This window comes from Cannabis sativa, chromosome 5, assembly GCF_029168945.1.
Source record: "Cannabis sativa cultivar Pink pepper isolate KNU-18-1 chromosome 5, ASM2916894v1, whole genome shotgun sequence".
Taxonomy (NCBI): Eukaryota; Viridiplantae; Streptophyta; class Magnoliopsida; order Rosales; family Cannabaceae; genus Cannabis; species Cannabis sativa.
This window is the reverse complement of record NC_083605.1, coordinates 20,420,301-20,435,546: the sequence shown is the minus strand read 5'-3', so window position 1 is coordinate 20,435,546 and position 15,246 is coordinate 20,420,301. Positions and strand designations below refer to the sequence as shown.

Genomic DNA, 15,246 nt, shown 5'->3' with positions numbered 1-15,246 from the left:
ACCCTATAAAGTAAGTGATATGAGCTACGCTCAACCCAACTATTCACTTACAAAGTAAGTGATAGGAGCTACGCTCAACCCTATAAAGTAAGTGATATGAGCTACGCTCAGCCCAACTATTCACTTATAAAATAAGTTATAGGAGCTACGCTCAACCCAAATATTCACTTACAAAGTAAGTGATATGAGCTACACTCAACTCATCTATTCACTTATAAAATAAGTGATAGGAGCTACGCTCAACCCAAATGTTCTCTTATAAAATAAGTCATATGAGCTACGCTTAACCCAACTACTCACTTATGAAATAAGTGATATGAGCTACGCTTGACCCATCTATTCATTTATAAACTCGAGGACAAAAGTCATGTTCAACCATAGATCAAATAGTAAGAGCTATGTTTGGTCTGACTTTTTAAATCATAAATCAAGTCCTCATAATTACATTCAATCCTAACTAAATATAACATTTATTCAACAATGTTACGCTCAAGCCAAACTCGACGTACTTAGTCAAGCCGCTCCAAAGTCTAAGTTTCAGTGACACTCACTAAGACTTAGACTAGGGGATATAGTATATGGATGAATGTTAAATTTATATCAAGCGAATAACATAAAACATCAACAAAATACAAAATGAAGAGTATTAACACCAAATTAAAATAATAAGTCATACCACCGCAAAGGCAACGCTCATGCATCAAAGCGTCATAAAATTCAAAAGGGAAATCGCTAAAAGGATGTCCGCAGATCAAAAGGATCATTAAGCATACATACTCAATGCCACAATGGCGATGTTCATGCTTTAAATAAAAGAGACTTAAAGTTTAAATCAATTGTCACTTGTAAATAGAAGGGAGAAACTTAAAAGACCCACTATGGAGCAATGGTACCATCTTCAGCAATGGAGAACATCACATCGTCAATGCCACTCCCGCCAGAAACAGAAGTATGAGCATCGACACCCATACCAGGGATAGAGGTATGAGCATCGACGCCCACACCAGACACAGAGATATGAGCGTCAACATCCATCTCATTCTCTTGCTCAAGAGCCAAATAATTTTCATGAAGTGCAATAGCACCATCGACATCCCATCCACGATGGATGTTGGAATATATTTTACCAGGATCTTAGATCTACTCACAAGTATGTTGTTTAAACACCCTAAATATGAACTTTCTAAAACGATAAATTAAACACATATAAAGTTAAGAAAACCTTACATTGATGCAGCGGAATTAATGTCGCCTTCCACTCAGATCTCTAACCCTTGTATCCTTTCTGTAGCAGAGTATAATCAAGATCTGAGCCCGAATGTCCTTCTTCTTCAAGTTTGATCCTTCACAGTCTTCCAATCTATGATTGAGTTACTGCTTGCTGTGTGTGGGCACTTACTCTTTCACTAGGGTCGAAAAAGATGAAGGAGAAAAGAGGAGAGAGGGTTTCGGCCAGGTATAGAAAGTGGGGAAGGCTCAGTTTTTCTGAAGAGAGAAATTTCTGTCAGATAACTAATGAAAACATGTTATGTGACTGAGCCATCACTTTCTATTTATAGGCAACTACTAGGTTTAGGTTAGGATTTATTTGGCATTAAAATAATGAAAATATTAATTTGAAAAACCTATTTAAGTGGCTGGCCATGGTGTGTTATTGGGCCTCACTTAATTTTGCGGTTTTATCAAATTTTATCTCTATTTTCTCAAAAACGCCAATTTTCCAATTCTAACCTTTTAAATGCCAAAACTAATTATTTAATAACTAAAATAGATTATTAAATAATATTGTCATTTAATTTAATTATTAATTAGACATATAAAGTCCATTAATAAATAAATAAACCTAGAAAACTCTTTTCTTTACGATTTCACCCCTGCTTAGTGAAAATTCCTAAAATTAGACATAGTCTAACTTTAGAATTATAATTGATCAATCACGAATCAATTAATGAGTCTTACAAGCAGAATGTTCTCAACTAGAATGGGGACCATGGATCTATATGCTGAGCTTCCAATAAGTGAACCAAATTTACCAAGTAAATTTCTACTTATTAATTCTTCCTTGAATCCACTCTTAGAACTTAGAATTGCACTCTCAGACTTATATAGAGCATATTGTATGTTCCACGATATCAATATACTATCTCATTTAACCATTGTTATAATCTTATTGTGATTTAAAGATCCTCTATATAGATGATCTACATCGAGATGGGATTTCTTTACCGTTCTCACCCCTCAATGTATTTTGCCCCTTAAAACACTTAGCTACCTGTAAATGGTGTTTAGTGATCTAATAATTAGTCAGTTAAACAAGAGCTCATCCATTTACTTCTATTTGCTAAGCTCGAAGGGAATCATCACTTGACTTCTATACACCAGTAGAAGCTATAGATTCCATATTTATGTTCAGCACTCCCACTCAATCATACTATCATGTTCCCAAAATATACGTATCACCCTGACCCAAAAGTAGGCTTAACTAATAAATCAAAGAACATGAATAGCACTCCTGAGTTGAGCCCAAGCATATCAGGATTTAGATTCTTTTAATCTTAAGATCAACTACTGATATTGACTTGGAAAGATATGTATAGCGGTAAGTTTGTAATATCTTAACTTAGTTGCAATATCGGTCCAGTCCAATGTATACTCCATACATTCGAAACTAGTATACTTTACTAATGCCCTGGAAAGAACATAACACTTACTCCAAGTGTAAGTATACATCATCGCTGATTATCACATTAGTGTAAATCCAATAACACTAATGAAACAGGGACCAAAACTTTTGATTCATATGATCACAATCACATTCCACTGTGTTGACGATACTGTAATTGTGAATAAACATATGATCTGGATTTAACTGATTTTGTGTGTGAACATAATAAACATATTAAACCATTAGCATGTAAAATTCATGCAAACATCAATCACTTCAAATTTCTTATATTGATAACTAATCAGATTGTAAAGAGTTTTATTTAGGGCATAAAACCCAACAATGGAGCCCTTTCCTATACTGTATCTGTTGGGTTTTGTGCCCTAAATAAAACCCATTTCAATATAATCAGATTTACTTATTAATAAAGATCAGAAATAACATTTTATGTTGCATGATTCACATGTTTATTTCATGATTATATATATATAATGTACGAATTCTATTTAAGTCCAGAACATATGAATTTGTTAAAGATTATAGTGTTGTCAGCACAGTGGAATATAATCTTAATTATATGTTTGAAAGTATATTCCCTGATTTGTCAGTTCACTGGATTTTGACTGACATGATAATCAGCGATAGGTATTCTTACACCTTGGAAAATTGTTATGTCCTTTCCAGGGCATTGACAAAGTTTACCAGTATCAGATGTATGGAGTATACATCGGAAGGGACCGATATTAAACTTTGATTAGATATATTAATATTTACTGTAATATCTATTCAATTCAATATCACCCGTTGATCCTAGATCAAATGATCTTAATCCTAATATGATTAGGTTCGATCTCAAGAGTACTATACATGTCCTTTGATTTGTTAGTTAAGCCTACTTTTGGGTCAGGGTGATACGTACATTTTGGGAACATGATAGTATAATTGAGTGGGAGCGCTAACATAAATATGGAGTCTATAACTTATATAGGAATTTAGAAGTGAAACGATGATATCCTTCGAGCTTGGCTAAACAGAGATAAATGGTGGAGATCTCATTTCACTTCGCTGAAATATCATTTATACGGAGCTAAGTGTTTTAAGGATAAAATACATTGAAGGTGTAATGGTAACTTAGTGCCTATTCAATGTAGATCATCTATTAGAGGGTCATTGATCAAATTAGGATTATAATAATGGATAACTAATGACGTATCTCTATCGTGGAACATATAGAGCGTTCTATATGACTGAGAGTACAATTCCAAGTTCTAAATGTGGATTCAATAAGGAATTAATAAGTTAGGGAATTTACTTGGTAAATTCGGTTCAACTTATTGGAAGCTCGGAAATATAGGCCCATGGTCCCCATACTAGTTGAGACCATACTGCTTGTAAGACTCAGTGAATTGATTTTAATTAATCAATTATAATTCTAAAGTTAGACTATGTCTACTTTATGAATTTTCACTAAGCAAGGGCGAAATTGTAAAGAAAAAGATTCTAGGTTTATTTATTACTTAAGATACTTTAAATTAATAAATATATTAAATGACAATATTATTTAATAATTTTTTTAAGTTATTAAATAATTAGAATTGGCATTTAAATGGTTAAAATTGGAAAATTGGCATTTTTGAGAAAATGGGAATGAAAATTAACAAAATGGGAAAGTTGCAAAGTGAGGCCCAATTTCCTTATATGGCCGCCCACTATGCAAAGTGTTTACCATTTTATTTTTTCTATTATTTTAATGCCATACAATTCTAACCTAAACCTAGAAGGCATTCTATAAATAGAAAGTATTGGCTTCAGGAAACTCATGACTTGCATATTGTTTCTTTCAGAGAAAAGCCTTCGCCGCCCCTCTCTCTCTTTTCTTCTCTTCAAATTTCGAAATTCCCTAAGTGATAGAGTAGTACCCACACACATCAAGTAGTATCTCAATCATAGTGTGTAAGACTGTGAAGAATTCAAACAACAAGAAGGAGAATCAGCATCAAAGGAAGGAGAGAAAGAGATCCAGATTCAGATCTTTATTATGCTCTGCTACAGAAAGGAATCAAGGGCTAGAGATCTGAATGGAAGGAGTCATTATATTCTGCTGCGCCCAATGTAAGGTTTCCTAAACTTTATATGTGTTTATTTCATTGTTTTAATATTCATATTAGGATGTTAATGAAACATACATATGGTAGTAAATCTAGATCCTGGTAAAATATTTCCAACAACTGGTGCCAGAGCCATGGTAATGATTTACTTTCATAAAATATGAAATAAAACGATGATATGTGTTGATTTGCATGGTTTCATGTTGTAACGTCCCCGCTTCAAGCCTCCATTGGGTCCTTACACCCACGAAATGAATGGCTCTTATACACGAATATGTCACTCTGGCTGCTTCATGGACTGATGACTGACCCTACAGATCAACACGAGTGTTTCCAGCGTGCTTTGTCCTCACTCGCACGCTTCTTGGGAAAACTTCCCAGGAGGTCACCCATCCTTAGATTACCCCAGGTCAAGCACGCTTAACTGTGGAGTTCTTTCGAGACGGGCTACCGAAAAACAAGATGCACCTTGTTGACATAGGTAGTACCTATCTAGATATTCTTTTGACTAGTTAATTCAATTTCTAATAATTTATATATATTTTAAATTCATTTATTTTAAATTAATCAATTAAATGAAAAAAATCATTGATTGTAGTTGGTCCAAGAATTAATTAAAATAAATAATTAATTTACAACTCAATCTATTTTTCAAAAAAAAAATTCGAAAATATTGCATAAATAAAATGCAAATTTCGAAATTGATTAATTAAAAAAATATATATTTTGAAAATTATTTAAATTTAAGTTGAAAAAATTAAATTTCAACCTAAAAATAATTTTCTAGTTAATTAAGTGTCATGAAAAATCAATAAATATTTAAGTATCATGATGAAAATCAACTTAGATATTTAGATTTTTCAAGTTAATTAAATGTATTAAATTCAAAAAATAATAATTAAGTGTAGAGAAGGCTTAATTATTAATTTCTATTTAATACTAGGAAAAATATACTTAATAAAATTGTACCAAAATTAATTATTTAAATAATTAATTTCACAAAGTATAATTTTCCTATTTAAATATTAGAAATAATAAGTAGTCTAGAAATTACTATCTAGAAAATATCTTATTTGACTAAGTATCTTTTCAAAAAATTTGAAAAATATCTAATTTAAGTTATATAGAAAAAATCTAAAACTTAAATAATTTCAAATTTAGATTTAATTAAATATCAAAATTAAGTTATAACCACTTAATTTGAAGATATCTTTTTAAAGTTAATATTTGAAAAGATATTAACCAAAAAATATCTAAAATATTCCATTTTAAGTTAATATTTGAAAAGATATTAACTTAAAAAATATCTTAAGAATCTTTAATAACTAATGCCTAGGATTCATCAACTTGATTTAAAATTTAAATCAAATATTCAAATTTAAGTTAGATAAGAAAAATCAGTTGATACAACTAATTTATAACTTAAATAGGAATATTTAATTAAATAAGCTCCAGAAAGAATCTTAGTTAGTTAAAATTCTATATTTAATTAAATACAAGAAAAATACAAATAGTTTGTCTAGAATTAATATCTAAACTAAAAGTGTTTTTCTTAAAATTAACTTTAAAATATTAAAATGAAAATAAATTTCATATATTTTAAAAGTTAATTATGTTGCTAATTCAATTTTATTAGGTCAAACTAATATAATTAACCTAGTACAGTTATTCAAATCAGGCAAATGGGCCTTCACAATTGGGGTAGTTCATGTGAGGGGGTGCTGGGTTCAGTATGTCGTACCCACTTCTATGGCTCCCAACTCTCACACAAGGCACAAAAGAGAGGAATTTAACCTTAAAATAAATAACTGTTATTAATTGAATATGTCCAATAACTAAATGGACCTAAATAAAATCTATCATGGTGTGACATTTTATTTAGCAACAACCTATATGTATCTATATTAAAACAAAATAAACATATAGGCTCACACAGGCACACTTTGGATGGATCCTATCATGTTGCTAGGTCATACACAGATAAAAGAAGATTGTAAAATTTACCTGTTACAAATTATTAACTTGACCAAGGGAGCCATCAGATCATTAGATCTGGCAAAAAGTAACCATGGCTATTTGCAATCAAGTAATAATAGGTTTTGAAAAAACTTACACACAAGTTTAAACCATATACTCCTGCAACAAGGTTAGCTGGATAGTTGGAAGTAGGATTTATTTAATTTTAAATAAATAATTTCGAAAAATAAATAATTAAATAAAAAATATTTTAATTTTCGAAAAAATAAAATTTTAACAAAATATATTTAATTTTGGAAATAAAAAAAAAATTAAATTTCGAAATTATTTAAAAAATAAATATTTAAAATTAAACCTACTATTTTGAAAAATTAGGTTTCAACCAACCTAAATATCATTTCAAAATTTGCTAACTACTTTTAAAAAATTAAATGTTATTTTAAAAATAAAAATTAAATAAAAATTAGAAAAGATAAATGAAATATCTTTTCAGATTTTAAATTTAATTTAAATAAATAAAATAACAAAATTTAAAAGTTAGCAAAATATCTTACATCTATTTAAAATTACATGATTATAAATATCTTATTTTAAATTTAAATAAGGTCAAAATATCTAAAAAAGATTTAATTTTAAAAAAATATATATATAAAATCTGACCTTAAATTTAAAAATAAGATAAGATATAATCAAATTTAAAAATAAGATAGATTTTTTAAGCAAGAAGATAGATACTAATTCTATTCAAATTCAAATTACACTAATATCTTGAATTAAATTTAAAAAATATTAAATTAATTCAAAATGATAATTAGAATTGAATTAGGAATAGTAATAGTATATATACAAAACTGTACAAAAAATCGGAACTTAATTCCATGAAAAAGCATGAAATATCGAAGAAAAACGAAAAAATTGTGAACTGTACGGACAGTTTTGCGATCGCAGGAAAATTTCAGCACAGCCCCGATTTTTTCAAATCTTCAAAAATTCATAACTAATTCAAATAAAATCGAAATTGAGTTCTGTAAAAGGCTAACTTGCTTAATTTTTTCCATACTATCCAATAAAAATAATTCCAGAAATAAAATCGCAATTATTTTTCACGAAAATTTACAAACATCAATCAATCATCAAATAACACTCAATACAACATGAGACCATCCAAAAACAAACAAACAATCGTTTTAAAGTCCAAATTTCATGTAAGTAAATCAATTACCATGGCTCTGATACCAGTTGTTGGAAATTATTTTACCAGGATCTTAGATCTACTCACAAGTACGTTGTTTAAACATCCTAAATATGAACTTTCTAAAACGATAAATTAAACACATATAAAGTTAAGAAAACCTTACATTGATGCAGCGGAATTAATGTCTCCTTCCACTCAGATCTCTAACCCTTGTATCCTTTCTGTGGCAGAGTATAATCAAGATCTGAGCCCGAATGTCCTTCTTCTTCAAGTTTGATCCTTCACAGTCTTCCAATCTATGATTGAGTTACTGCTTGCTGTGTGTGGGCACTTGCTCTTTCACTAGGGTCACGAAAAAGATGAAGGAGAAAAGAGGGAGGTATTTCGGCCAGGTATAGAAAGTGGGGAAGGCTCAGTTTTTCTGAAGAGAGAAATTTCTGTCAGAAAAGCTTGTGAAAACTTGTGTCAAAGCATGTGTTGTGACTGAGCCATCACTTTCTATTTATAGGCAACTACTAGGTTTAGGTTAGGAATTATTTGGCATTAAAATAATGAAAATATTAATTTGAAAAACTCCATATAGTGGCCGGCCAAGGTGTAGTAATGGGCCTCACTTGATTTTGCAGTTTTATCAAATTTTATCTCTATTTTCTCAAAAACGCCAATTTTCTAATTCTAACCTTTTAAATGCCAAAACTAATTATTTAATAACTAAAATAGATTATTAAATAATATTTTCATTTAATTTAATTATTAATTAGACATATAAAGTCCATTAATAAATAAATAAACCTAGAAAACTCTTTTCTTTACAATTTCACCCCTGCTTAGTGAAAATTCATAAAATTAGACATAGTTTAACTTTAGAATTATAATTGATCAATCACGAATCAATTAATGAGTCTTACAAGCAGAATGTTCTCAACTAGAATGGGGACCATGGATCTATATGCTGAGCTTCCAATAAGTGAACCAAATTTACCAAGTAAATTCCTACTTATTAATTCTTCGTTGAATCCACTCTTAGAACTTAGAATTGCACTCTCAGACTTATATAGAGCATATTGTATGTTCCACGATATCAATATACTATCTCATTTAACCATTGTTATAATCTTATTGTGATTTAAAGATCCTCTATATAGATGATCTACATCGAGATGGGATTTCTTTACAGTTCTCACCCCTCAATTTATTTTGCCCCTTAAAACACTTAGCTACCTGTAAATGGTGTTTAGTGATCTAATAATTAGTCAGTTAAACAAGAGCTCATCCATTTACTTCTATTTGCTAAGCTCGAAGGGAATCATCACTTGACTTCTATACACCAGTAGAAGCTATAGATTCCATATTTATGTTCAACACTCCCACTCAATCATACTATCATGCTCCCAAAATATATGTATCACCCTGACCTGAAAGTAGGCTTAACTAATAAATCTAAGAACATGAATAGCACTCCTGAGTTGAGCCTAAGCATATCAGGATTTAGATTCTTTTAATCTTAAGATCAACTACTGATATTGACTTGGAAAGATATGTATAACGGTAAGTTTGTAATATCTTAACTTAGTTGCAATATCGGTCCAGTCTAATGTATACTCCATACATTCGAAACTAGTATACTTTACTAATGTCCTGGAAAGAACATAACACTTACTCCAAGTGTAAGTACACATCATCGCTTATTATCACATTAGTGTAAATCCAATAACACTGATGAAACAGGGACCAAAACTTTTGATTCATATGATCACAATCACATTCCACTGTGTTGACGATACTGTAATTGTGAATAAACATATGATCTGGATTTAACTGATTTTGTGTGTATGAATGTAATAAACATATCAAACATATTAAACCATTAGCATGTAGAATTCATGCAAACATCAATCACTTCAAATTTCTTATATTGATAACTAATCAGATTGTAAAGAGTTTTATTTAGGGCATAAAACCAAACATCCTATACCTACATAGTCTCAGAATCATCCCACTTGACCTTCCCCAGGCGGTGTGGGATTGCAAAGCTTACCGGTGTTTCCCCTTACGGATTACGGGACTACTGACTGTCACAATCACCCCCCTTACGGGGTCCGACGTCCTCGTCGACCACACTTCCGGCTGGGTCAAGGCTTTGATACCAAACTGTAACGCCCGTACTTTTTCATAAATTACAAATTTAGTTAGAAGCGTTAAAATGCGGAAAAACTATAATGTCGCTTTTATTTATAAACATAAAATATTTCATATTTGAGCTCAGTTTGGACTTAAAAGACATAATAATTAATAAATAAAAATATCTGCAACATTAATTTAATAACACTAAATAAAATAAATGGAGCGTGCCCTAGACCACCCTTAGTTATATGGTCCTCAGCGAGTACACACACAAGCCTCCAAGGTCTCACTTGCCACCGGCTCTCTAAGTTTTAGAACCTTAATCTGCACGTGGTAAGCTGATAAGGGTGAGCTACTAAACTCAGTAAGGAAATGCTTGTCACGTAGTCACATAAAATAAAAGAAAAAACATATAACTAAAACTTAGATGCACATATTTAGACACATAGCATTACATATAAGCTTAATCTTATCACTATTAATTAATCACTAGTTTCTAAGCTAAGTCACATAATAATGGTTATGCCGAAGTTCAACTTTGGCAAATAAACTCGCACTATTAGACTAAATGGCGGAGGGCTGGGTTCAGTAAAATCGTACCCACTACTAGATGGCCCCCTATCTACCATATAGACCCAACAGTCAAGTATTTAACCAGTATCTTCTCGATCAAACCATGTCACATAATCTACAATAAATCTAATTTAAATAATGTTTAACTACTATATATGATTTAAATAGTGTATCACAATTATATCCTAATCATATCATAATCATATTATAATCATACCATAACCATATCATAATTATTTCATAACTATATAATAATCATATCATAACAATATCATAGTCATATCATATTCATACCATAATCATATCATAATTATTTCATAACTATATAATAATCATATTATAACAATATCATAGTCATATCATATTCATACCATATTCATATAATTGTTTAAATAATGCGAATCTATTGTACCGTCCATTATCTAAACAACATAACTAGTTTAAATAATGTGAATCTTATAAACACACTATTTACATACATACTTAAATAACATGAATCTTATAAACATATTATTTAAATATATACCTTTAACAATGGCCATGCTCTAATACTGTAAACATACATAAATAACATGAATCTTATAAACATATTATTTGAATATATATTATACAGTACATTAAATAACAAACAATAAAGAGTCAGGCAGAAGACCTTAGTTAACTTCTCTTTTACTATTCTCGCTCTTCTTATGAATGCTATTACATACAGAAAACTTATGTTTTTTTTTCTACTTAATTTCCTTACCTCGAATGTGGAGAATCTAGCTTGATTGCAGGAGTAACTCTGAGAATTAAAGTATGCTTGACCCACGAAATCCTAATTTCCATGTAAAATATTTAGAGTGTTCTATGATAATAGATATAAGTTAAATATAAACCTTTTTCAACTATTAACACACAATTATTATACCTTAGCTCCCGAAAAAAGAATATAAACCCTATGAAAAATATATTAGTGCTCCAAATCTTGAAATCCTTTCTTATATTTCAGCCACGTGCAAACCAAATCACTTTGTGATGATCCAAATCTTGATGATGATGTATGGTGGTATAGGGCAATGTTGAAAAGATAATTATAATGGTGGTAGTGGAGGTGATGATAGCTTGGTATATCTTGGCTAAGAGAAAAGAAAAAAATGATCGAGAGGATGATGTTAATTTTAGCTAAGAGGCTCAATGGTCTTGGAGACCACAAGAACTTTGTATTTGATGAGATAGAGAAAGAATTTGGAATGAAGGATTATAGCTTCAGTGATAAAGTTTATACGATAAGAATGGACTTTGGAGTAATAGTTTTGGTCTAAAGGGGATGCAAATGAAGAGAAAGATTGAAAGTATATTTGGATTTTTAAGTGACCAGTAATGACTTTTTTAGTAGTATTTATAGACTAACAACTAATCCTTAACCACGTCCTACCTAACTGTACGTCCCATAAAATAACATGAAAATATTTCTAGATCATTCCTAAGCTATATTCAGTTGAGGATTCCTTCCAATTTGACTACACAAGCTCCTATCATTTTAAAATTTGAATCATACCTCGACCTATGTAGAAACCACCTGATCTTACTCTATCTCAATTTTTCAAAATATAGTCAAACTCTCCACTCCTATTACTTAGATGCTAGACGTCAAAAGGTTCATTTTTCCCTAATAAATTCCCTAAATATCGTGCCATATAACTTTCATTGAAGAGTCTTAATAACTAGTTCCAATATCTATGGCGTGAGCACAACTTTGACTACAACTGTTCTTAAATTTCGAAACTAATTAATTATATATATACACGTGTATATATCATGTACTCAATATGAACCTGACTAATAATTTAATAAATTACACTATCCATAAATGTCATCAATAAGGTTATTGGTTCACACACTAACCACCAATGCCTATCACTTCCTCCACTTACTCCTTAGAAGTTGTTATTATTATTATTATTTTCTAAGAGCCAAATGCTCCAAGTCATCCACGTGTATGCTATTGTTCTAGGATTCATTTTAAATTAATTTGAATATACTTGTTGATGTTCTCATGCACTCATGACCATAACATATATATAAACATACATTGTATTCATTTCACTTATATGTATTTGCCACAATGATCATAATAATAATAGCAATAATAACACTATTTTGTAATCTCGTAGGAAAAATTTGAAATGAATAGTTTCTTTAGCCCATATTAGTTTCTTGGAGCCCAATCAAGAAAAATGACATATTTTTATTGTACTTAAGAAAATACTATAAGCAAATAACATATTCTAAGCATTTCACTATCTCCACATCGAGTTAACAAAAAAAATATATATTAATAACATAGTAGAGAATAATAACAAAATACTTTTGGTTATTACAATCTACCCTCCTTAAAAGAATTTCGTCCTCGAAATTAACTTCTACCCACATATACACGGGGTATCACTTCCTCATATCTTTTCCCAATTCACAACTTTTCTATTAGAATTTCCACTCTACAGGACCTTATGTACGGATATACTCATATATTTTAGTTACCCCTTTCTACCACGCCTCCCAACGTGTCATATAACTCATGTCCTAATGTAGTTTGAAATTCTCGTACTTAAGCATGTGTGTGGGATGGGATACCTACCTTCGCCACATTAAAATGTGAAATTCTGTTACGCATATCTGCTATAGCAAGTGGACCTAAATATCTCAGGCTTTACGTACCCTGCATAATATTCCTATTTTAAAGTGAACTTTAAGAACATAAGGTCACCTCTTATCATTGTTACATCCTCATTATTCTCCATCCGTTAGAGCGTCATGCATACTCTGTCGTACCTTGTCTACCATTCTTGAAACTTCTTACCCACTTATAGGGTACCTCACTCCAAGTAAATTTAGCACTCATAAACATCTCATAGGGTGCCACATGTATTGTGGCCAACCAACTGTCTTCATAAGAGAATGTTATCAACTACAAGCATTTACTCTAACTTACTAGGAAGTATACTATTTGTAACATCCTTGCTTTAGTAGTCCCGTGATCCGTAAGGGGAAACACCGGGTAAGCTGTGCAATCCCACACTGCCTGGGGAAGGTCAAGTGGGATGATTCTGGACTATGTAGGTATGGGACTACACAGTTGAAGAGAGCTTAAATGGATTGATTGGTACTACCTATGTTAACAAGGTGCATCTTGTTTTTCGGTAGCCCATCTCGAAAGAACTCCACAGTTAAGCGTGCTTGACCTGGGGTAATTTAAGGATGGGTGACCTCCTGGGAAGTTTTCCCAAGAAGCGTGCGAGTGAGGACAAAGCACGCTGGAAACACTCGTGTTGATCTGTAGGGTAAGTCATCAGTCCATGAAGCAGCCAGAGTGACGTATTCGTGTATAAGAGCCATTCATTCCGTGGGTGTAAGGACCCAATGGAGGCTTGAAGCGGGGACGTTACACATGTTGATCTGTGTGTTATATGATGATTGATTGATGCTTGTGAAATTTTATGAAAAATAATTGAATTTTCGTTTATGGAATTATTTTTATTGGATAGTTTGGAAAAAATTAAGCAATTCACTTTTTTTACAGAACTCAATTTCGATTTTATTTGAATTAGTTATGATTTTTTGAAGTTTTGAAAAATCGGGGGTGGTGACACACCCTTGTGCGCGTGGCTGGCTGCTGGCAGCACCCTTTGTGCGCCCAAGCAGCCCCTTGCGCCCAAGAATGTGCACCTGGATGGTGTGCAAAGCACACCATCCGTACAGCTCACAATTTTTTCGTTTTTCTTCGATTTTTCATGCTATTTCATGGAATTAACTTCTGATTTTTTGTGTAGTTTTTTATTTTGATTTTTACTTTTCATATTTCAAATCTAATTATCAGAAATAAATTAATTTAATTTTTAAAATTAATTTTAGATATTAGTGTAATTTGAATTTGAAAATAGGTAAAAATTTATTTTTGCTTACTTATTTTCTTATTTTTTAAAATTCGATTATTTTATCTTATTTTTAAATCTAAGGTCAGATATTAAATTTTTTTTATAAAATATTCTATTTTAAGTAATTTAACCTTATTTAGATTTAAAATAAGATTACTATAATCATGGTATTTTAAATAGAAATAAGATATTTTTGCTAACTTTTAAATTTTGTTATTTTTACTTAAATTAAATTATAAAATCAGAAAAGGGTATGTATTTATCATTTTATTTTATTGAATATCTAATTTATAAAATAACATGAAATTTAAAAGGTGGTTAGCGAAATTTTTTTTTGAAATGATATTTAGGTTAGTTGAAACCTAATTTTTCAAAAATGTAAGTTTATTTTTTAAATTTTTTTTTAAATCGAAAATATTTTTTTATTTAAATTTATTTTCGAAATTTTTTTTATTAATTAATTTAAAATTATATAAATCCTACATCCAACTGTCCAATCTAACTTGTTGCAGGAGTATGTGTTTTAGATTGTTTGCAAGTTTTTCTAAAACCTATTATTGCTTGATCTAAATTGCCATGGTTAACTTGTTGACAGATCAAATGATCTGATTTTAACCCATGGTTCAATTGTCAATAGGTCAAGTAAATAATTCGTAACAGGTAAATTTTACATTCTTCTTTCATCTG

The 15,246-nt window shown here is 30.6% G+C and overlaps 1 long non-coding RNA gene across 1 annotated transcript; it reads right to left on the bottom strand.

Moving 5' to 3' along the window:
• Positions 1–10,162: 10,162 nt before the first annotated feature.
• On the bottom strand, positions 10,163–12,542 carry LOC133038556 (uncharacterized). Its single transcript, XR_009688067.1, has 2 exons — positions 11,388–12,542; positions 10,163–10,393 (listed from the first exon to the last, which is right to left on the bottom strand). It is a non-coding gene; the product is annotated as an uncharacterized LOC133038556 (long non-coding RNA).
• Between the last annotated feature and the right edge of the window lie 2,704 nt (positions 12,543–15,246).